Raw genomic sequence first — 24111 nt, 5'->3', positions numbered from 1 at the left:
ACAAAGCACCGCTAGGCCTGACACAGTGAAAAATAACTTTTGGCTTCTAGTCATTGTAAGGTCATTAAACTTTACATTTCTACATGTTCTACTTTTAAATACCATACTCCCCTGCCGTCTTGGCTACAAGTACTACATAGGGGTGCCATTAATATTTAAAAGTGAGGTTCTTACCTCTCAAAATAGTTTATTTTGACATATCAAATTGCAGTTTTTATACTGCTACAGTCATTGAACACAGGGTAGGCATGAAGCCATGTTGCACTACTACTGTAGTCGATGGCACAATAGGTGGTGCAGTTCACTAGTGGCATTCAATCAATCAAGGACATTTATAGAGCGCACTACCTACCCATAGGGTCTCAAGGCGCTGGGGGGAGGGGGGTGCCGTTACTGCTCGAACAGCCAGGTCTTCAGCTTCTTCCTGAAGGAGAGGTGGTCTTGGGTCAGGCGCAGGTCGGTCGGGAGGGAGTTCCAGGTCTTGGCGGCCAGGTAGGAGAAGGACCTTCCTCCTGTTGTCGCTCTTCGGATGCGGGGGACGGCGGCGAGGGCGTGGTTGGCTGAGCGGAGGTGGCGTTTGGGAGCGTAGAAGTTGATTCGGTTGTTGAGGTAGCTCGGGCCTTGGTCGTGTAGGGCTTTGTGTGCGTGGGTGAGGAGGCGGAAGGTGATTCTTTTGTTGATGGGGAGCCAATGCAGGTCTCTGAGATGTCCGGAGATGTGGCTGGTTCGCGGGATGTCGAGGATGAGTCTGGCTGAGGCGTTCTGGATCCGCTGGAGTCTCTTCTGGAGCTTGGCGGTGGTGCCGGCATAGAGGGCGTTGCCGTAGTCCAGTCTACTGGTGACGAGGGCCTGGGTGACGGTCTTCCTGGTCTCGGTGGGGATCCACCAGAAGATCTTCCGTAGCATGCGTAGGATGTTGAAGCACGCCGAGGAGACGGTGTTGACTTGCCTGGTCATGGAGAGAGAGGAGTCCAGGATGAAGCCCAGGTTGCGTGCGTGGTCTGTCGGTTTGGGTGCGGTGCCCAGGGCGGGGGGCCACCAGGAGTCGTCCCAGGCGGAGGGTGAAGAGCGTAGGATGAGGACCTCCGTCTTGTCTGAGTTCAGTTTCAGGCGGCTGGTCGTCATCCACTCGGCTACCTCTTTCATCCCTTCGTGCAGATTGGCTCTGGCGGCGGCGGGGTCGTTGGTCAGGGAGAGGATCAGCTGGGTGTCGTCGGCGTAGGAGATTATGTTGAGGTTGTGTTGGCGTGCGATGGCCGCGAGGGGGCTCATGTAGACGTTGAAGAGGGTGGGGCTCAGCGAGGATCCTTGAGGGACGCCGCAGATGACTTCGGTGGCCTCTGACTTGTACGGTGGTAGGCGGACTCTCTGTGTTCTTCCGTCGAGGAGGGAGATGATCCATTCCAGAGCCTTCTCCTGGATTCCGACGTTGCTGAGGCGCTGTACTAGGGTGCGGTGGCAGACAGTGTCGAATGCCGCGGAGAGGTCTAGGAGGATGAGGGCCGCTGTTTCTCCGTTGTCCATCAGGGCTCGGATGTCATCGGTGGCGGCGATGAGGGCGGTCTCGGTGCTGTGGTTGGCTCGGAAGCCAGACTGTGAGGGGTCGAGGGATCCATTCATCTCAAGGAAGGCGGCCAGCTGCTTGTTGACGGTCTTCTCGATGACTTTGGCTGGAAACGGGAGGAGCGAAATGGGGCGGTAATTCTTGAGTTCGGTGGGGTCCGCTGTGGGTTTCTTGAGTAGAGCGCTGAGTTCGGCGTGCTTCCAGCTCTCAGGGAAGGTGGCGGTGTCGAAGGATGTGTTGATGATGTCTCGCAGGTGGGGTGCGATGACAGCGTCGGCTTTGTTGAAGACGTGGTGGGGGCAGGGGTCGGTCGGAGATCCTGAGTGGATGGAGTTCATCGTGCGGACGGTGTCTTCGGTGCTGATCGGAGTCCAGGCGCGGAGGGTGGTGGTGGGGGGTGGTGGTTCGGTCGTGGTGTGCGTTGGTTGGTTGTTGAAGCTGTTGTGTATGTCCGCGATCTTGTTGTGGAAGTATGAGGCGAGGGAGTTGCAGAGGTCTTGCGATGGGGTGATGTCGTTGTTTCCTGCGCTGGGGTTGGAAAGCTCTTTCACGATGTTGAAGAGTTCCTTGCAGTTGTGTGCGTTGTTGTCCAGCCGGTCCTTGAATGCAGTTTTCTTGGCGGCGCGGATCAGCTGGTGGTGCTTCCGGGTGGCAAGCTTGAAGGTGGTCCTGTTGTCCGGTGTTGGTTCCCTTCTCCAGACTTTCTCGAGGGCTCGGCAGTTCTTCTTGGAGCTCTTGAGTTCGTCGGTGAACCATGGGGCTTTCTTGCTGCCGGGTCTGCTGGGCGGGGTCCTCAGTGGGGCGAGCTCGTCCGCGCAGTTGCTGATCCACTTCGTGAGGTTGTCTGCGGCCTGGCTGGGGTTCGCTGAGCTGGCAGGAGGGTGCTGGCTCAAGGAGGTGGTGAGCTGGTCGGCTGTGATCTTGTTCCAGCTTCTGCGGGCAACCTGTTGCTGGTGGTGGTGGGTCATCGTTCTTTTGAAGGTGAAGTGGACACAGCTGTGGTCCGTCCATTGAAGCTCTGTTGCGTGGCTGAAGGCGATGTCTGTGCTGGATGAGAAGACTGCGTCAAGTGTGTGTCCGGCGAGGTGGGTGGGGGTGGACACCAGCTGCTTGAGTCCAAGATTGGCGAGGTTGTCGAGCAGGGTGCTGGTGTTGCGGTCGTTGTTGTTCTCCAGGTGGAAGTTGAGGTCCCCCAGGAGGATGTAGTCAGCGGAGGGGAGGGCATGCGGGCTGACGAAGTCGGCGATGTCCTCGCTGAATTGGGTGCGTGGTCCCGGAGGTCGGTAGATCAGGGTGCCTCTGAGGGTGGTCTTCGGGTCGGTGTGGATCTGGAAATGCAGGTGTTCGGCGGTGGTAAGGGTGTTGTCGGTGCTGGTCGTGATACGGATGGTGTTTCTGTGGATGATGGCGATGCCTCCTCCCATCTGGTTGGCGGTGCGGTCCCTCCGGGTGATCTTGTAGCCCTCTGGGATGGCGATGGCGATGTCGGGTGCTGAAGAGGCGTTCATCCAGGTCTCCGTGAGGAAGGCAACGTCAGGGGCTGTGGTGTCGAGGAGGTTCCAGAGTTCGATGGCGTGTCTGTGGACGGAGCGGGTGTTGAGCAGGATGCACTTGAGGTGGGTGCTGCTGGTGTTCGACTTGGCGGGTGCTGGTGTGGGGCAGGTCCGGATGCAGGTGAACTTGCAGGCGTGGCAGCTGAAGGGTCCGTGGGTGCGTCGTGGTGTGGCTTGGTAGCATCCTGGGAGTCGACCGGCGTTGAGTGCGCTGAGGTTGGCGGCGGTGTACGTCAGGCGGGTCGGTCGGGGTCTTCGAGGGCCAGGGGTCCTGGCACTGGGCGCGGTCCAGGCGCGGACGGGCGTAGACAGGCTTACCTTTGGCGCGCTTTCGGCGCACAATCGGCGTGCCCGCTGCGCGTGACCGCTGCGCGTTCGCACGGTCGCCATATATGGCGAAGTGCGCGGGGGGGGCGGAGCAGCTGGGAGGCGGGAGCGGGGAGGGTACACAAAGAAAGGGGCGGGGCTAGCGGTGATGGCGGGAAGCAGGGAGCGGGGAGGGATGAGACGGGGACGTGAAAAAAACGAAGGTGAAGTCAGGCACAAGTGGGGAAAGAAAACAAATCAACAGCAAACAGCACAATACAAATTAGCAGATCACTATGGCAACAACGGGGAGACGGGTGCGTGAAGAAAAAACGAAGGCGATATCAGGCACAAGTGGGGAAAGAAAAACAACAGCAAACAGCACAATGCAATACAATACAAATTAGCAGATCACTATGGCAACAACAGACAGGAAGCTGGCACAGACCACGCCGCTCGATGTCAGGGGGCGTGGTCACGCGGCGGAGCCGGGGCAGCGAGGCAGAAGGCGGGGAGTCACACGCAGCAGCTGGTGGCCGTGCGGCGCGGGGGTGTCCCAGAACTGGGTCACACTCACCTGCGTCGCACGGTCGCCATATATGGCCAAGTGCGCGGGGGGGGGCGGAGCAGCTGGGAGGCGGGAGCGGGGAGGGTACACAAAGAAAAGGGGCGGGGCTAGCGGTGATGGCGGGAAGTGGGGAGCGGGGAGGGATGAGACGGGGACGTGAAAAAAACGAAGGTGAAGTCAGGCACAAGTGGGGAAAGAAAACAAATCAACAGCAAACAGCACAATACAAATTAGCAGATCACTATGGCAACAACGGGGAGACGGGTGCGTGAAGAAAAAACGAAGGCGATATCAGGCACAAGTGGGGAAAGAAAAACAACAGCAAACAGCACAATGCAATACAATACAAATTAGCAGATCACTATGGCAACAACAGACAGGAAGCTGGCACAGACCACGCCGCTCGATGTCAGGGCGGCGTGGTCACGCGGCGGAGCCGGGGCAGCGAGGCAGAAGGCGGGGAGGCACACGCAGCAGCTGGTGGCCGTGCGGCGCGGGGGTGTCCCATTTAACATTCAGATCCTGGGTGCACCTTATACCACATACTAGGGATTTATAGGTAAGTTAAATATACAGGCGCAGCCGCTCCATTGGGGCTCAGGGGCCACACCCTCCACCTTTTGCCCCTCAGGAACAGTGTCTGTCAGGCTGGACAAAGGTCAGCCTGACAGACACTGTTAATTTCAGGTTAGGCAGCAAGGAGCCAGACATGCGCTAATGCGCAGGCTCGTGGCTGTCTGAGGTGAACTTTGCTGGGCTGAGGAAGTCACAGGTCCTGTAGGCGTGACGTCCTCAGCTTAGCAAAGGTTCCTGAGGCCCTCCCCTCAGTGACGTGGGGTAGCGTCACTGATTGCCTTGCACCTGGGCCCTTAAGTTTTAACCCCTTAACCGCGGCGCAAATTCTCTCGCGGTGTGGGAGAATTAAAGAGCAGGCGGGGTTGCGTCGGCCAACGGACGTGTGCAGCACCAGGGAGGTAGTGCTTGCCGACACAAGCACCGAACGGGTTGAGCCCTGAAGCGCCCAGTGTTGTGTGTCCATCAGTGACACTTCATCACAGAGTGGGGTGGAGTCAGTACTATCACCGACCCCATCCCACTCTGTGATGATGTTGGGACTGCTGCCTTCGAACCTCTGAGACAGAGCTGGCTGCAGGTAAGTGTGTTCTTTTCTTTTAAATTAATGTTTGGTGTGTGCATGCAGGAATGTATGAATGTTAGAGGAAGAGTGTTGTGAATAGATGTGTTTGTGTGTGCGTGCGTGTGTGTGAATGCATTGCTGTGAGTGTTATGTATATGTGTGTGTGTGTGTGTGTGTGTCTCATCCACCCCCCAAGATAAGAGTAGGCCTCACTATGGCTCAAATCTGCTGACAAAGATCAATACGAAAAGTACTGTCTATTTACTTACCGTTGTAATGGTCCACGTGCACAGAGCTAAATTGCTTCATCTCGTCTGAGTGCCCATGCAGACATTAGTAAATGTGTGCCATGATCTTTTCAAAGAGAAGGCCTCTTGGAGATTTACAGCACAGCTGACATAGGTTGGGCATACTGGCTTTAGATTTTCCAATCTTAGTGCACGCTCAACATGGCAGCTTGCTTAAATGTAAGCGATAGAGCAACAAGGAAGGGCTACAATGTGTTTGTAGATGTTTCTATGGGCACAATATATGTTTATTATTATATGTATGTGTTCAGCTATGTGTCTTTCAGTGTATTTGTGTTTTGGAGTTTTCTCCTTCACAATGACTGGTACCTTGTGTTCATTTACTATTTAATTTAGCTAGCATCGTACAACAGAATTTCTAGAGGTGTACACAAGTTACCTCAAAAATGATATTACTATTGTGTGTGCTCGGAAACAAAATAAAGGCTGTTGGAAGTAAGGAGGAATGTGAGGTGGCACAGGGTGGCAGGAGATATGGGTTTGCCCCTTCTTGTAAATGTTTTTTTTTCTTTCTTAAAATACACTGCACACCACTTGAAGGTGGTGGTGCAGAAACAATGAAGTTACTGCCAATGCACAAGCACCATGTATCATTAAAGACCATCCCGGAGATTCTCACAGACATACTGTCAGAAGTAAAAAAAAAACAACAGACATAGCTATACCGGCAGATAGCAGTCACACAAAAACAACGTTGACTCAGCAGAACTTCACATTTTCTCCTGGCCATTTGGAAAACACGGAGAGAATAGTTGACAATTTAAGAGAATCAACCCCCGACACTCTGACAGACACATCAAAGAAACCCATTGACCCGAAGTAATATCCAAAACGAACAACACAATGACGACCCAGGGCCCGAAGCAGCAGTCTTAAAACCGCAACAACAAAATCCCAGTAACCAACTAGCAAAACGGGAACGTAAAAGGCTGAGAAAATCAAGGAATAATAAGGAAAAAAGAGCTCAAGCAATAACTCAGATTTCCCAAAAACAGGCCCAAGATCAATCAATTATAAGCGACTATGAAATAAACTTGCAGGTATCAACTCCAGGAAACGGACCAGCGGAAGAGACGGCAAACAAGCAAAACACTAAAAAATCGTCTGAACCGAAACACCAACCCAACAATCGCGAAATAATTACTAGACCATCAGACCTGGCAACAATGCAAACAACCAAGCAAAAAGACCCCTAGCAACCGGTCGCCCCCAATAAGCATCAAAATAAAAACGGAAAACCACAGCAAACCCCACAAGCAGAACAACAAACTATATCCCATTACTTTCACAAGCAAGCAAAAGCCCAAACCAGCGAAGAAGTGGTAGAACAGCAGGACCCACCGAAACTCAGGAACAGCTCTGAAATTCAGACCGATTGGTCTCCAGTATCAGGAGAACAAGCCAATTTACAAAATGCAAAAGTTGACAGAACCAATCCCACTGTGATAAATACAACTTGTCCCCAAATTTCAACTGAGGGGAATCTTTTCGGCAGAAGAGGCCATACTCAGTGGAATCTCTGCAAGTTTACACCGCCATAAAATTGATCTCCAGAAAAGCAATGAAGGTCAAACATGCTCCGATGGCCTAGGAACTTTGGGAACTGATTCCACATTACAAGTCAAAAGGAACCCACGATATTCTCAATCGCAGCGCAATACTTAAGCTTGCAAACTCTATCGAAACTCTAAAATACCTAAACACAAACCACATAGCAAGCATTCAATTCAAATCACTACCAAATGAGAAAGGGAGGGAAATGACAATCATAACCTGGAACGATCCAATAGCTACAATGGAAGTCTGGAGCCATAGAGATTCCTTTGCCAAATGGGGAATAGAAATAAGAACAACAGAAAAAAACCGCTACCCAGACCGCCTTAATCAAACAGCCGATTTAAGATCAGCAAGGCAAAGCGGATTACTCCGGGGAGCAGTAGGACCCACAGCAAAAGCCCAGGAGAGTTGGTCAAACCTACGTTAGTAAATCAAGAAACATCAGAAGTAGCTAGCCAAGCACGAAAAGTCCTTCTCTCATCTACTGGGGCATGTAGATCAAGGTAAACAAATCATGAATGAACACATTACAACTGTGCTCCTGGAACATTAACGGCTTAGGCAGCAAGGCAAATGAGGTAGATTTACAAACTTTTCTTTAACATTTTGACATACTACTACTTCAGGAAACTTGGACCACGCCACCAACACAGATCAGTGGTTTCAAAGAACTCCAGCAAACCGCCACAAAAGGTAAAACATCAGGCAGACCATCTGGCAGTTTATCAATCTACCTTAGCACAAAAATACCATGGTCCTATGAACAGATTGAGCTAGGACAAACTTGGATCCAATGCAAAAATTCTTACTTTCGCAAGGTCCCCTTAATCGCCAGCAGTATAACAAAGAGGAAAGGCTCCTAATAATTTGTAATATTTACATTCACCCAGCTCCAAAAGAAAAACAAGAGAAAATTACGACCCTTAAAATGTTGATCAAATCACTGCAATCAACTTTCCCGCAAGCAGGAATCATGCTGTCAGGTGACTTCAATATGTTCTTACTTCAAGAGGCTCCGGTGCAAACGAAACAACAAACCAAATTAAATCGGCAAATGATTTCCCCAGTAATTACAAATTATCATAAAAAAGACCACATCGGCCAATTATGTGTTTCAATCTTACATGAGACAGAAATGATAATCCTAAACGGTCGCTTCCCTCAAGATTAACCAGCAAAACCAACCAGAATATCCAAGCAGACACACTCTGTCCTAAACTATACAACAGTGGACATTGAGTTACTACCAAAGATTTCAAGCTATCAAATAATACACAGATTTGAGAGCGATCGTAGCCCACAGTCAATCAACCTTCAAATCCACACACGAAGAGCTTCAGAAATCAATGATCTGTCCAAAATTTTGAGCCCGTACAATCTAAAAAGGCTTGCGTGGAATGGCAAAAACGTAGATGAAATAATTAATTATCTAAAAAAACTCACCATCAATCACTCAAGCACAAAATTCGACACAGCCATTGGCAATTTGGGTGAACATGACCAAGACGCTGATTTCCAAATTACCATCGCAGAACTTAAAACAACGTGAAAAAAAAACAACAGAGCCCTTAGGCTACTTAGTAGTGAAAAAAAACACATTAAACCGAGAAATAAGAATATTACGTAGAAATGCCCTAACAACCAGTGAAGGGGAAGAGCAATAAATATACCAGTTAAGACAGAATTATAAAAAAGAGGTCTGGATGGCAAAGAAAGCACGATAAACCGAAATCTGGCTAAAACTATTGGAAACAAGTAAATCAAATAACAATAAAAAAAATTGGGCGGAAATAAACAGCATTGTGAATGGATCATTCCGTCAACATAACGTGAATATCCTAGACGCAGACTGGATAGCCCACCTAACCAAAAACCACATAGCCAAGAACACCAATTAGCAAAATTAGACTACAGATGACATCATGGTATATCAACCAAAAGAGGACGACAAAGAAAATCAGTTTGAGGAAAACTGGATTCGATCTAACCAAATGGAAATGACCATAAAAAAATTAAGATCCAACGGAGCGCCAGGCCCAAACGGCCTACCGAATGGACTATTTAAACAAGATAGATCATTTTGGGCAAATTATTTTACACCCCTGTTCAATCATGCCTTCCAAACCAACAGTGTGCCAGAATCAGCATTCTGCATCCAATTTTCAAAGCGGGTGCAAGGTCGGACCCAGCGAACTTCAGATTAATTGCTTTAATTGATGTAGAAGCAAAACTTTATGCATCAGACCTTCTTACAGCTTTAGAAGATTGGGTCGCTTCTAGCAAGATAATCCCAGTCACACAAACAGGCTTCAGACCTGGCACAAACACGATGTGTAACCTACTTGCACTGAATCTTTTGGTCAAAAAAGCTAAGCGAAAATCCGCCAAACTGTACACCTGCTTTATTGACCTAAAAGCAGCATTTGACATGGTACCTAGACAACAGCTGTGGCAAAAGATGGCGAATTGTGGCGTTCCACCAGTACTACTACGGGCCATTGTCAATTTGTACACATCCACATGGATACAGATAAAACTGGGTAACGGAGAATGTACCACAGCAAGGATCCCTACACACATCGGCTTAGGTAGGGATGCGTGCTGGCTCCCAGCCTTTTTAACATCTTCACCGCAGACCTGGACAAGAGGTTCTCAGAAGTTCAAAGTGATCCCCCGAAAATCGCTCACTGTAAAATAAGAAGCCTGCAATATGCAGACAACATCATCTTATGCAGTCAGACACCAGCAGGCCTACAGCGCTTGATCACAAAGCTGGTCAAATATATCGAAGTGCTTTAAAACAAGGTAAGAGAGGGGCTCTATGTTTTCAAAAAGGAAATAGAGCACCGAGAAACTATGAAGTAAAAAAAGTGTTTTCCTTTTTGAGTAGAATATTTGCTAATTCATTCACACATTCTACGCAATACTGTTGTGTTAAATTTGGAAGGGGCACACAAAACCTTTGTTAAATAAGGAAGTCAACCCTTATTCAATTGTTGCCCACAAGGTTTCCGAATTAACTGTTTCATGACAAAATGACTGTCTTTTTAATCTCCTTGTTGATCTGTTTTCTGTCTTATTTAGTATTTTTCATTTAATTGTTTTTTTAAATGTGTTGCTGTTTTATTAAAAATTAAATGCATTTTTTATAATGATCATATTGTGGTAAAAGAAATTTTGAGATTCGAATAAACCATTCATTTTTTTATATAAACTGACGTTGCCTTGCATTGAAGTGTTCCATTACAATGAGTGATTTGTGAATACCTGACTTTGGTAGTTGTAATGAATAGAATGTGTGAATGAATTAGCAAATATTCTACTCAAAAAGGAAAACACTTTTTTTACTTCAAATATATCGAAGACCATGGTTTGTCCTTGAACCTGAACAAACCTAAGGTTTTGTGTTTCTCGGCCATGACAGCTCCAAATAGGAAAAAATACAGGTGGAACGCATCAGGAAACAGAATAGAGCAATGGGACTTCTATAAATATCTGGGAGTAGTGGTCGACAAAAGGTTCACTCTCAAAGAACATCTAAACCTCAGAAAAACCCAAGCAAACAAACTCCGTTTCGCACTAAACATGTTAAAACAGAAACTACAGTGTCCTTCAAACTCCCACCTATTAAAAGTCATTGCAGCCAAGTTTCTCCCGACCCTTTCTTACGGCTCCGATTTATTCAAAGGTCAAGATGACAAATTCCTGAATCTCCAACAGTCAGGTTTATTCAAACGAATTTTCCGGATGCCGCAGTTCACGTCATAAGCCCAAGTTTGCTTAGAATTCGGGCTATTAAATCAACATCCTGTCAGACAAGCAGTGATAATAAAAATGTGCAGGAAATTAAAAGCAACAGAAGAGGATTCCTTGTTGGGGCATTGTTGGACAGAAATGAAGAACCAACCCAAAGGAACAAAAGTCTGGCACACTGTCCTTGAACACTCACTAACAATGCTAGACATGCACGACGCCTGGGACACTGACTACAGCTTTGCCGCATTTAAAAAAGTAGTCAATAACTCCGCAAAACAAAAGGCTTGGATAATGGACAAAGCTGCTCTATCAAAGAAAAAACATGGCTGGATGGTTCTATCGACATATGAGACTCAATAGCCCCAGCCATATCTTGTCCAGCATGTAACTCCATCAATCCAACATCAGCTACTCTTGGTCAGATTGGGAGCATTTACATCAAAAGACCAGGTTCCCACATGGAAACAATCATGGCCAAGCATGCTTTGCAGACTTTGTGGACAGGCGGAAGAATCCCTTATACACCTAGTGTGTATCTGCCCAGCTGTGAACCATTTGAGAAGGCATTACCTACTTCACACATTCCGTCCCTCTAAAGTTAGATCTTGTCGACCAGCCTTAATGCTACTACTAAACAGCCACTCATTGCAGATCTCATGTAGGGCAGCCAGATTTCTGCAGAAAGTTAACAAACTTTTATCAAAACCAAACACATAGTGCTTACAGGTATATAGTAGTAGCATAACGACAAGTATATATGTCACTCATACACGACTTTTAACCACACCAGCTATTTGCACAAACCTTCAAACCCTGTAATAGATGACCAATAACTGGAGGTTGTAACATCAAGTTTACATTTGCGTTTTGCACATGATTTCAGTTTTCGATGACTTAGGCACACTTAGCACCTCAAATACATAACCACTGTCAAATACATGATTCTAGCATTGCTATTGAGGATCCACGCACATTTGCACTTTTCGCACACCGTCTCAACAAAGAAAGTGGATGATTGCCAAAAATTAGCTGCATCAGTTTATCGTAAAATCACAATACTGCCTATGATCTTAGCACATGATTTTAGACATACGTAAAAAGATGGACAAAATAGAGACCTAATTTATACACTGAGTATTGTTGAATAACGTTGATAAATGTAAAATCTTGCAAAAAGGGCTTTTCCCAATTTTATTAATTACTCATCGTTTCTGACAAATCATTGCTTTTTTAACATAATTTGTAATGGTTTTAATTAACTATATGCAATCAAAAATTATGTTACTTTACTTTAAAAAATGAAGTTGCTGGTCTATGATGGCACACTTTAGTTAAGTAGGTCTTCTGGATTAGAAATATGCAATTTTGAGGAGCAGAACCTGGCAGCGTAAAAGATGGCCACTCGCGACTAAAGCTCCAGTGGACGGGATCCATTGGCAAGTTGAATCCGCTAGTGGTGCCATCTACCCCTAAAAGAAAACAGAAATATGAGGCAAAAGCTAGGAACATTCAGGAGAGCTGAAATGGCGGAGAGGCTTAGGTCTGAAGCGGTGCCGAACATAAGCTGCATGGCAATACGGCGAGGGATGCTCTCTTCCTACTAAGTGCACACAGAGACAGATATTCGCAGTGCCAGGTCATTTGACTTAACCGGCCCCTGCTTCACTGCGGAGATGCTAGACCCCAGATCAACGCTGGAGTTGGATGAGCAAAAGGCACAGTCGTCTCTGCGCTGGAGGGCAGCATGCTGGGGAAGAGGGGAACTTCAGCTGTAAGCGATAGCCCCTCAAAGACATTTTGAAGGTGGCATCTCTCCTGAATCCTGACTCGAATGGGTGTGCAACTGCCTATATTGTAATAGATGGATGTCAGTCCCTTCTACTGGACTTAGGGTCTAATTTAAACTTTGGAAAATTATAATTACTCCATCAAAGCACTGGAGTAAAATACTCTCCATTGCCATGACGGAGTAACCATTATATGAAGTTAGAGGTGTCTATCGACCCAGCAGACATCTCTTAACATTGTCAGGAAATAATGTTACAGAGGTTCCCGTCAATGTATTAAAAGTTCAATGGATGGTACTGTCAAGATGATGGTACCGCCCATTGTTCTGTTTCGATTTAGATGCCCGTACATAGGTTTCCCTGAATCATGTCCTTATGTATGCACAATTCGCATTGCCCTTATTTAGGCATAGGATCCCAGTCCTTATTTAGGCATTAGCCATGCAATCCAAAAAATACAGGCATGGTCACCCACATCCGTCCATCCCACGTCACAAGGAGTTCTTAGAAACCAGACCCTTAAGCCGACAGGATTTTCCCTAGCTAGGATTATTGATTTTTCCAAGAACTCATCTATTATGCATGAACTACTATTCCTTAGGGGTTCATCCATGACGTATTCCTCTGCCCGACTTTGCGTCAATGCTAGCATTCCTAAACACCTTCCACGTATAAATATACCTTTCCTTACCATGACAAACCACGCACGGCTCGGCACAACTTGACTGCACAGTTCGCCATGGCACGTTCGGAAGAGACCATATCCCGGCCTGACGCACTGACCAGACGCTGCGCTGTCATCCCTACTCGCAGAGAATCCAGCTTCCAGTGTTCTGACTCCCTTCGCGGGGTGTTAGAGTTTGAGACCCGGAAAGAGATTCCCACCTCTCTCATTCTAAAGGTATGGAGCTGACTAGAACCTAGATGGACTCTTGGCATACTAACTTAGTATATACCATACTATAGAAAACAGCACCTACTTCTTACCTTGTACTACACTTAGGTTAGGTACACTGGGGTAGAACTATTTAGAAGCATCAGACGAGTATTCACTTTTTAGCCTGTGTTATTTATGTATCTATATATGAATATATGTCATAGCTAAAAGACAATGCTATTGCAGTATTATTTCTTCTTACTGCTTACGCTGTGCGTATTATATCTTGCTTACTGTTTTAGGATTGTAACAGCTCATATCTCTTTCATGAGAAACAAGACTGTTCAATAAATCCTTTAATTGAAACGCCTGTCTACCTATTTCTGTGTAACTCTGGAGAAACTAAGCATGCAAGATTGACTGAGTGAAACTGTTATCTATTGTTTCCACGATTCTGAGACGCATTCCGATTCTAAGGGAAACAAAGTTGTCATGTTTATGCGGTTGTCGGAAAATAATCCCTTCTTGTTTATTCGAGAAGTTTCTAGTGACCTCTGAGTTAGCTGGCACACAAAGTAATTAAGTTTAATGTACTCGATAGGAGCATACTGACCTTATTCCTATGCAAAAACTAGAGTGTATATTATTCCAATGCGCAGAGCCTATAATGGACATAGGAACTACACTACACCATCAAACGTTTAGTATATAGATATATATATATATATATATATTTCTCCTTTGTCCCCACCGGGATTCCTCGCGCACTCACGAGACCAGAGGCAGGTGTGCAGTGAGTCAATTTTCTTTTTATTTCAATTTCAGCAAGCCAATGCTCCAAATAAACAACTCTACGCGTTTCGGTTTCCCTGAAACCTTGCTCACGAGTTCTAACAGTTTTCAAACTGCGTTTTTTTCTCTTTATAGACAAACAATGAAAAACAAAAAAACACAAAAAACACCCATGTGATACATCGTGTCACTTCCTGTGCTATCCAACTAGGCATTGTGGTACATGTAGTTTGTTATGATGCTTCCGTAATATGGGTCATATTGTAATCTCATGATCTCAATACAATTAAGGATTTAACCCAAACTAATCTTTCCACTCATTGATACAATTGCAGGACGAAAACGACATTCTCATTCCAATATTTTTAGGCAATGCCTGATTGTTAAAAAATGATGATACCGCCCTCCAGTGAGTAACCAATTCTATCTGACTCGAATTAACGAAATAATCGAACAAAATATATAAACCCTCTGGTGGGTCTGCCAATCAGGAATGGAGATATATGTCGATATGTGAACACACATATTCCTGAACACCTAGTATGACATTCACGCCCTCTAGTGGGCCTTCATCTCCTGTGGAAAGAGGATCTTTTTAAATTGCGCTTGTTATACTGTTTCATATTTTTCCTTGCTATGTATGAATTTGCTCATTGTACCATTATGTCTTACAGGAAGATTTGTTACAGGATAACTTCAATTACAACCCTATATTTAGGACATAAAGAGGGTGTGAAGCGGGAATCTAGTGACAACTGTGCTATAGAAAAACAAAATATATATATACGGAGACAAACAATAACAGCTCTGCTGGGCATTTGCATTGGTCTAATTATGGAGCATATTTTCGAACAGTTCATAAGTGATAATGGAGTTCCTCATCCTGGTTCAAGCCATCCGGCATCAGTGTTCGAAAATTAAGAATGTGGCGTGATTCCTTCTGTCTTAGGATCCTTTCACGATCCCCACCTCTGGGGTGTATTCCTACTGTCTCCAACGCATAAAATTTTAACTGTTTCCAGTCTCCACCATGCTCCTTCTCCATATGTTTGGCTACCGCGTTACTTCGATCTGAGTTAATAGTAGCTCGCACGTGCTCTAAAATGCGTTTTTTCAATTCGCATTTTGTGCTGCCGATGTATTTCAAAGCACATGGGCATTCCATGACATATATTGCAAATTGGCTTTTGCAGTTGATTAGTTGGTCAATTCTCCACATCCGTTTGTTAGCCATCCTCACCTCCTTCTTGTTTTGTGCGATCAGACAGACCTTGCAGCTAGTGCATTTAAAAAATCCTTTCGGCTTGAAAGCGGAACCGGAGGGGAGCGCGGAGCTTGAAAATCTTCATAAGGGTGAGCGAGCGACTGCAACATTACATGTAACAATGTATCTATTATGGAAGGCACCGGTTGGTCTCAAGATTCGTAATGCGTAACCAGGAACTAACTCGAGTTAAGCAACTCGGAGAACTTAGTCTTTGTTAATATTACAGGACAACACAGTGATACGAAGAGACGAGGTGCGGGGGCAGGTTGTGAAAAAGGTGGCGAAATTATTTAACAAGAGAAAATTCAGCTTACATTAACGAAGCCGGCTCCAGTATGGATAAAAGAGAGGCAAATAGAACTGCTCTGATTGGGACATTTTTTGAACAAGACATAACAACTGAAAGCGGAGCATCGAGCAGCACATTCAAACCAGATGTCAAAAATAAATTACGCTCTTGGGAAAAACTGTCCAAAAAGGAAATCAACAAATGGTGGGAGGTTGCATCCCTAAAAAAATATCTGGAAGTAAAACGAGTCCCACGCGGACTACGCATCCATTTGTTACCTAACCATCAAGATACGAGTAATGAATTACTCAATGAATGGGGGGAGTACATTCTAAAATCATCATTGGGACTTATGGAAATTTTAGTGAAACATATTGAATTGGCACTGGAAAAAACCACAGTGCAACTAAAGAACATGGAAAAGGAATTGGCCACATTGGAAATGACCCCGGAGCTAAAGAAATTCAAGGAAGAGTTGGAGCAATATATTGAGAAACATGAACAAACAGTGAGACTTAGGAAGCAATCCAAATTTTTGAGGGATAAAGAGGACTATTCGGAAGGACGTATTTTCACTTATGCCAGGAAATATGATAGATTCCAACAAGAGGAACAATTGGATTTGGCAACCAATACAAGCAGCCTATCGTCGCTCGCCTCAACTGAACCCAGTGATGGAGAAGGAGAGCAGGGAGGCATGAGACCGCAATGCTCTTTTTTAGGAGAAATGAGGCTGGCCCTCCAACAAAAGAACTGGGAGAAAACCATGGGGTCCCCAGTAAGAAGCAATCGGGGAAGAGGCAGAGGGCGTGGCAACACCCAAAGAAACAAACGAGACGAGGCAAGCGGAACATCAAATCCAGGTTCCAGTACAAACCGGGTGGGAACAACGACCAGGAGCATGAGGCAGAAATGGAACTAACTGAAAATACTGATAATGAGACACAAGATTTGGAAGTAATAAACCTATCCAATAAAGTTCTCACTGAAACGGAATTGCAACTTCTAAAACGGGGTCTGAATTTCTGCCCTACTAACACCATGGATCTGGCGGAAACAAGAATAGATCTCTACAAATATATACGTAAAATCAAATTAGCCAAACTCTTCAAGGAAAATTCCAAAATGGCTCAATATGGTAAAAAAAGTGCAACCCCTGAAATGGAGCTAACAGCAAAAGATGCGGAACATTTTGTCACACTGATGGAGTTGGAATATAGTCCTGAACAAGAAAAGCAAGATGTGCGAGAATATTGTACCCAACTGGGGGCGGGGTGCAGCTCAAAGAAACCCCAATCTAAATTTTACCCGCAATTGACACCAGGCAACAAAATCGACTTATTCCATGAGTGTGTAATTAAAGATCTGTACAAGCTAGATTACTCCAAGAAAAGAGACAATCTAACCTTTGAAGAGCGTAATTCATTGATGAAATTGAAAAAGGATGAGACCATTGAAATAAAGATGGCTGATAAAGAAGGTAACATCATTATCCTGGAGAAAGAGGCATATATGCGGGAAGCTTATTCACAGCTGAGAAACCCTGAATATTATGAGAAACTTAAATCCAACCCCACCAAGAAATGGAAAGAGGAATTGGACGCGAGACTAGACCTATGGAAGCAACAAAATTTGCTGAATGAGGAGGAAGTGAAATACCTGAAGATGCCACATCCCAAAATGGCGACAATATATTTTCTACCGAAGATTCACAAAAATCCCACGAAGCCCCCAGGGAGGCCGATAATTTCGGCGAAAGGAGCATTATTGGAACCTATGGCCAACTTTCTAGATGTTTTTTTATTACCATATGTCAAAAACCTAACGTCGTACCTTCAGGATACAGGGGATCTTCTAAGACATCTACAAGAGACCCCATGGCAAAAAACATACAAATTGATCACAATGGATGTGGTATCGCTATATTCAAACATCCGCAATGACATTGGGATGAAAGCATGCGAATATTTCTTGCAAGAAAGAAACATACAATACACAGACCACAACAAAATGCTTTTGCAAATGATCAACACCTGCTTGGAGCAAAATACATTTCTGTTCGGTGAAGAGATCTACCGCCAAGTGAAAGGTACGGCCATGGGTTTTTCATTTAGTCCCAGCTACGCCTGCCTCACCATGGGATGGTGGGAAAAGACCTGGGCATGGAAAAGTGAAAACAATCAGTATGTAAATAAGACCATTACATGGCTCAGATACATCGACGATTTGCTCCTAATATGGGATGGGACTGAGAATGAATTCGGTGAATATTTTGAAATTTTGAATAACTCTCACTTCAACCTCAAATTCACGTATGACATCAGTAGTGAACGGGTAGTGTTTCTCGACACGGAGATCTACATCGCAAATGAGACAGTCCATACTACTCTTCATCGCAAAAATACAGCAACAAACGCTGTATTACATGCAGAAAGTTTTCATCAAACAAGTCTAATCAAAAACATCCCTTACGGGGAATTTCTCAGAATCAAAAGAATATGCTCCCAAGAAGAGGAATGGATACAACATCAGGGCAATGCCACACTGAGATTCAGAAAGAGAAAATACAATCGTAAAATCATTCAAGATGCACTACAACGCACCAGCAAAGTGGAAAGAACTGATTTGATCAAAGAAAAACAAGGTCTTGGCGAGGAAAACAACAAAATCAGGCTTATAACAACATACAGCACTGAAAACCTCCAACTGATGAAAATACTGCGCAAGAATTGGCATGTATTACATATGGACCCCACAGTATCCAAAATAGTGGGAGATCATCCGAACATCACCTACAGACGAGCCAAAAATTTACGAGATCAACTAATGCATAGTCACTTCCAGTATCAAAAGAAATCGGATATATGGCTCAAGCCGAAAGGATTTTTTAAATGCACTAGCTGCAAGGTCTGTCTGATCGCACAAAACAAGAAGGAGGTGAGGATGGCTAACAAACGGATGTGGAGAATTGACCAACTAATCAACTGCAAAAGCCAATTTGCAATATATGTCATGGAATGCCCATGTGCTTTGAAATACATCGGCAGCACAAAATGCGAATTGAAAAAACGCATTTTAGAGCACGTGCGAGCTACTATTAACTCAGATCGAAGTAACGCGGTAGCCAAACATATGGAGAAGGAGCATGGTGGAGACTGGAAACAGTTAAAATTTTATGCGTTGGAGACAGTAGGAATACACCCCAGAGGTGGGGATCGTGAAAGGATCCTAAGACAGAAGGAATCACGCCACATTCTTAATTTTCGAACACTGATGCCGGATGGCTTGAACCAGGATGAGGAACTCCATTATCACTTATGAACTGTTCGAAAATATGCTCCATAATCAGACCAATGCAAATGCCCAGCAGAGCTGTTATTGTTTGTCTCCGTATATATATATTTTGTTTTTCTATAGCACAGTTGTCACTAGATTCCCGCTTCACACCCTCTTTATGTCCTAAATATAGGGTTGTAATTGAAGTTATCCTGTAACAAATCTTCCTGTAAGACATAATGGTACAATGAGCAAATTCATACATAGCAAGGAAAAATATGAAACAGTATAACAAGCGCAATTTAAAAAGATCCTCTTTCCACAGGAGATGAAGGCCCACTAGAGGGCGTGAATGTCATACTAGGTGTTCAGGAATATGTGTGTTCACATATCGACATATATCTCCATTCCTGATTGGCAGACCCACCAGAGGGTTTATATATTTTGTTCGATTATTTCGTTAATTCGAGTCAGATAGAATTGGTTACTCACTGGAGGGCGGTATCATCATTTTTTAACAATCAGGCATTGCCTAAAAATATTGGAATGAGAATGTCGTTTTCGTCCTGCAATTGTATCAATGAGTGGAAAGATTAGTTTGGGTTAAATCCTTAATTGTATTGAGATCATGAGATTACAATATGACCCATATTACGGAAGCATCATAACAAACTACATGTACCACAATGCCTAGTTGGATAGCACAGGAAGTGACACGATGTATCACATGGGTGTTTTTTGTGTTTTTTTGTTTTTCATTGTTTGTCTATAAAGAGAAAAAAACGCAGTTTGAAAACTGTTAGAACTCGTGAGCAAGGTTTCAGGGAAACCGAAACGCGTAGAGTTGTTTATTTGGAGCATTGGCTTGCTGAAATTGAAATAAAAAGAAAATTGACTCACTGCACACCTGCCTCTGGTCTCGTGAGTGCGCGAGGAATCCCGGTGGGGACAAAGGAGAAATACGTAACGACTTGGCTCTGTCGTACCTTGAACGCACCGCCTAACGAGCGCCCAGGAACCTGAAAGTGGGCCGCTTTTGGAAATATATATATATATATATATATAAAAATAAAAACTAATGACCATGGGAGTTGTCTCCCATTTTGCGGGGGTCATTTAAAAGATTTTACTGTCCCATACCACCATGTTTTTCAAGGTCATAAAAGAGAGTAGAAACTAAATCGCCAACCCTAAATCAGGCGGGCGGTCGAATGGCCAAACCTCCGATAGCCCTTACTCTATGGGGCCATCGGAAAAGTATGTCAGCTATGGAAATGGAGTAGTCTCCGTCGCCGACATACTTAATGTCTGCTTGACTGCAGATTGATCTGGTAGACCTTCAGTTTGGTGGATTACTCTCACTGCCAAACGTTAAATCAGCCGCTTAATATTCTGGGTGGGGAGCCACCCTCCAGCACAGTGCTGGACCTGTAGCACAAGCAGCTGCTATACACGTCTCAAATCTCTGTAATCATACTCACTTGAATTGTGTGACCTGCTGTCCTTCAATGCTACTATGTCTTCATCATGCTATATAAATCCTCACTATAAGGGCAGTTTGTATATTTTTATGATCCCTATGAACTCATTTTGCAATCTCTAGCAGATAGATAGATTGCATGTGCCTGTAGCTATGGAGCTCTGACACCCACCATGCAAAGAACACTATCCTGCCAGACTTGAACACTAGGTTGTCGAACATGAGAGCCGGCATGCATCCTTATTCCAAAATTAAAGGGAGAGGTTTGTAATTCTAAAACTGTGTTCCAAGAGAACTGCTGCCTCACTGAACCACTGAGATATTATATAAATCTTCATAGCCTGGTTTATTAAAAATAAAAACAATTTCTCTTGCTGCAGTGTAATCACTCACATCTGACTGGAAAGTCTACAACACAGTACCACTCTGCTTGTGTTTGGTCAGATTCGTAATGCCATGATGTCTACAGCATGCCAGCTGTTGCTACCAAGGCAATAATGGGCACAAAACCTCCATCTAACCTAGTGATAACTGTTTGGAGGCCATTATGAAGGAAATGTTGAATATTACCCTCTCAATTTCCAAACTTGACACCATAGTCACAGATATCTCAGCAGCAGTCAGGTCGGTATGAGCAGATATGTCCTCATTCTCTACTAGCCTAGAATCCCTGGAAAATAAAGTGTCAGGCACAATGGGCATGGTGGAGGCAATCCAGACTGGGAAAAAGATATTTGTTTTCTCTGGTGAAAAGTGACGTATCTGAAAGATAGGACCGGTCGTAACAACAAAAGGATTCATGGTATTCCCAAAAAGTCAGAGAAGGATGATATGATTGCCTTATTTTCTGATTCAATACCCTAACTTACAGGCATCTCCTTTTCACAGGCCACACAGGATCAGTCTTGCTGATAAAAACATGAGTTTAAGTCCTGCCTTTTCATCACCAGAGTACTGCGTCATTGTCAGACGTAAGACATTTTCACAACTGCAAAATGAAAAGGGGTCTACTTGATATGTTTTGTTATTCAGATTTGTAGAGCGTGCTATCACCCGGGAGGGTATCCTGGTGCTGAGCAGTTGTGTGTCTAGCCACAAATAGGGCTTAGTGGGACTACTCAAAAAGTCAGGTCTTCAACTTCTTGCGGATTTCAAGAAGTGAGGAGTGTAGCCACGAGTCGTTCTTCGCTTTAGGAGCAGTGTAGTAAAAGGTTTGAGCACCAGATCAGGTTTTCCATTTGCGTGGGATTTGTGCAAGTAGGAGTTTGGACAAGCAGAGGTGTCTGGAAGGTTTCTGAAAGCAGGTGCAATTCTAGAAATATGCTGGTCCAGTGTTATGTAGTGCCTTAAAAGTGTGTGTTAGGAGTTTGAATTCTGCTCATTTGTGAATAGTGAGCCAGTGGAGCTTCTTCAGGTTTGGTGTGATGTGAGTGTGATGTAGGAGGTTGAGGGTGATTCTGGTCACCGAATTCTGAATGGACTGTAGCCCCTGGTGAGTCGTTTATAGATCCTGGCATGGAGGGTAGTCCCATAGCCCAGCTTGTTTGTGACCAGGGTGTGCGTGTCAGTTTTCCAAGTGCTGATTGGGAGCTATTTTAAAATATTCATCAGCATCTTCAGGGTATGGAAGCATGAGGCGGTGATGGTATTGACTTGGGCGGACATGTAGAATTTGCTGTCGATGATGATCTCGAGGTTCTTGGTGTGGTTGGTGGGGATGGGTGTCGGTACTAGCTCTTTAGGCCACGAGGTGGAGTCCCACGGTGATATGCTCTTTCCAAAGATCACAATTTGGGTCTTGCTGAGAGTGAAGCAGCATACTTCTCAGGGAACTATTCAAATAAAGCAAACACAAGGAGATGATGGACGGAGCACTGAAACTTTTCAGACACTCACCCCCAGTCACAGAACTGGGTTTAATCCATAATCATTCTTTAGCTCACTTCGCCACCCCAGTTCAGGCCCAGTCATATGCAAATCAGTCTTGACCCTGTGCCTCATGGTAACAGTCCAGCCTGAACTTCCAAGCCAGGTCTTCCCTGGACCTGGAACTATTCAAATAAGACAGCCATGATCAAACGTGCTTCCTTGACCTGCAATCCAGGCTTTGTGCCTTGAACTTAAAATTTTGACTAATGGACAGAATATGGTGATCTAGACCTGCTTGCCAATTACTTACACTGATATCCCTGATCGACAACTAGGCTATTCCCACAACCGGTAGGAACGATACAAGGGCTTCAGTCAGGGTGTGAAGAGACCAGAAGGGTGGACCATCGACGTTCTGATAGGGACAGTCTCAACCAGATAGTGAAATAATACGTCATGACAGAGACAATTCGAGGTATCTGCTTAAATGTTCACTCAGATATTGGGATGGAGGAAGGCACCTCCTCCTCATCTACTCCTTGAATTGACTATACCATACTGACTACACACAAGTATTTCTATAGTGTTACTATTCAAATGTTATGGACTAAACTGTTATCTAGAATAGAGAGATGTTGATATGGTTTTCCACAGAACTATTCACAATGCTCTTGCCACATGTTTCAATCTGCTACATGCCTAACCCTTGTACTTGAGGATACTAACCCATGATAATGACGCACCTTCACAGACTGCTCCATGCAATGTTACCAATCCTGAAACATCCATCAAGCTAACTTGGCTGAGTGCCAATAAAAACAGTGGTCAGTGAGTCCCTAGCGCTTTTATCAGCGTCCCTGGAGGCAATGATAGGCCTTCCTTAGCCTCCCCGACAGTATTCATAAACATCCCCCATGGAATGAGTATGACTCTCTATGCTTCACTGATGATCCCACGGCTGAGCATCTGTGAGAGCCGGAGTTTGAGCTTCTAGGTTACAATCTTAGGGCCAGGTGGACGAATGCATCTAATTTCTTTATCCCCTGCCCTTAGCCCAGGGGTGACTTTTCTGACCTTGAATAAATCAAAATTTCTACTAAGGTTCTTCTCACACGCCTGATCCGCCCATCAACTACCTCTAAGCATATATCCTTTGTTCTCCTACGTAGTTTCCATAATCATTTTACTGCAGACTGCAGGGTTTGTGGCCAAATCTTAATTCATATATTGACGGTGCTCTTTAATCCCACATGTTTTCCGCAGCCCTACACTTCATATTTCTGAATGTGAATGGTCTCTCTCGCTTTATTAAGCAAATAAAATTCTGTGTTATATGAAAACTCAACATGCAGATATTGCATTGCTCCAGGAAGCAAACGTGTCTGCCTCAGAAACTGTGAAGCTTAAACAGGACTGGGCGAGTACTGTACATTACAGAGTGGCACAGTCGATTCCCAGGGCTCACTATCCAATGTATGTAATTGTTCTAAAAGATACAGGGTGGCAGTCCTCATTAATCACTCTCTTCCCCATAAGGTAAATAAAACCTGGACAGATGAAGGTATGTTTTTGTTGAGTTAAAGATCATGTCCGATATGATTATTATTGGGTCAATTTACGCTCCAAATTAGAGATGGGCGAGCCACTGAAAACTCGAGCCAGGCTCGAGTCTGAAGTCTGGCTCTGGCTGAGCTTGAGGTCCTGTTGGAACCTCGAGCCCATAA

The sequence above is a fragment of the Triturus cristatus genome, chromosome 1_2 (assembly GCF_964204655.1).
Source record: "Triturus cristatus chromosome 1_2, aTriCri1.1, whole genome shotgun sequence".
NCBI lineage: Eukaryota > Metazoa > Chordata > Amphibia > Caudata > Salamandridae > Triturus > Triturus cristatus.
Note: the sequence above shows the minus strand (reverse complement) of the source record.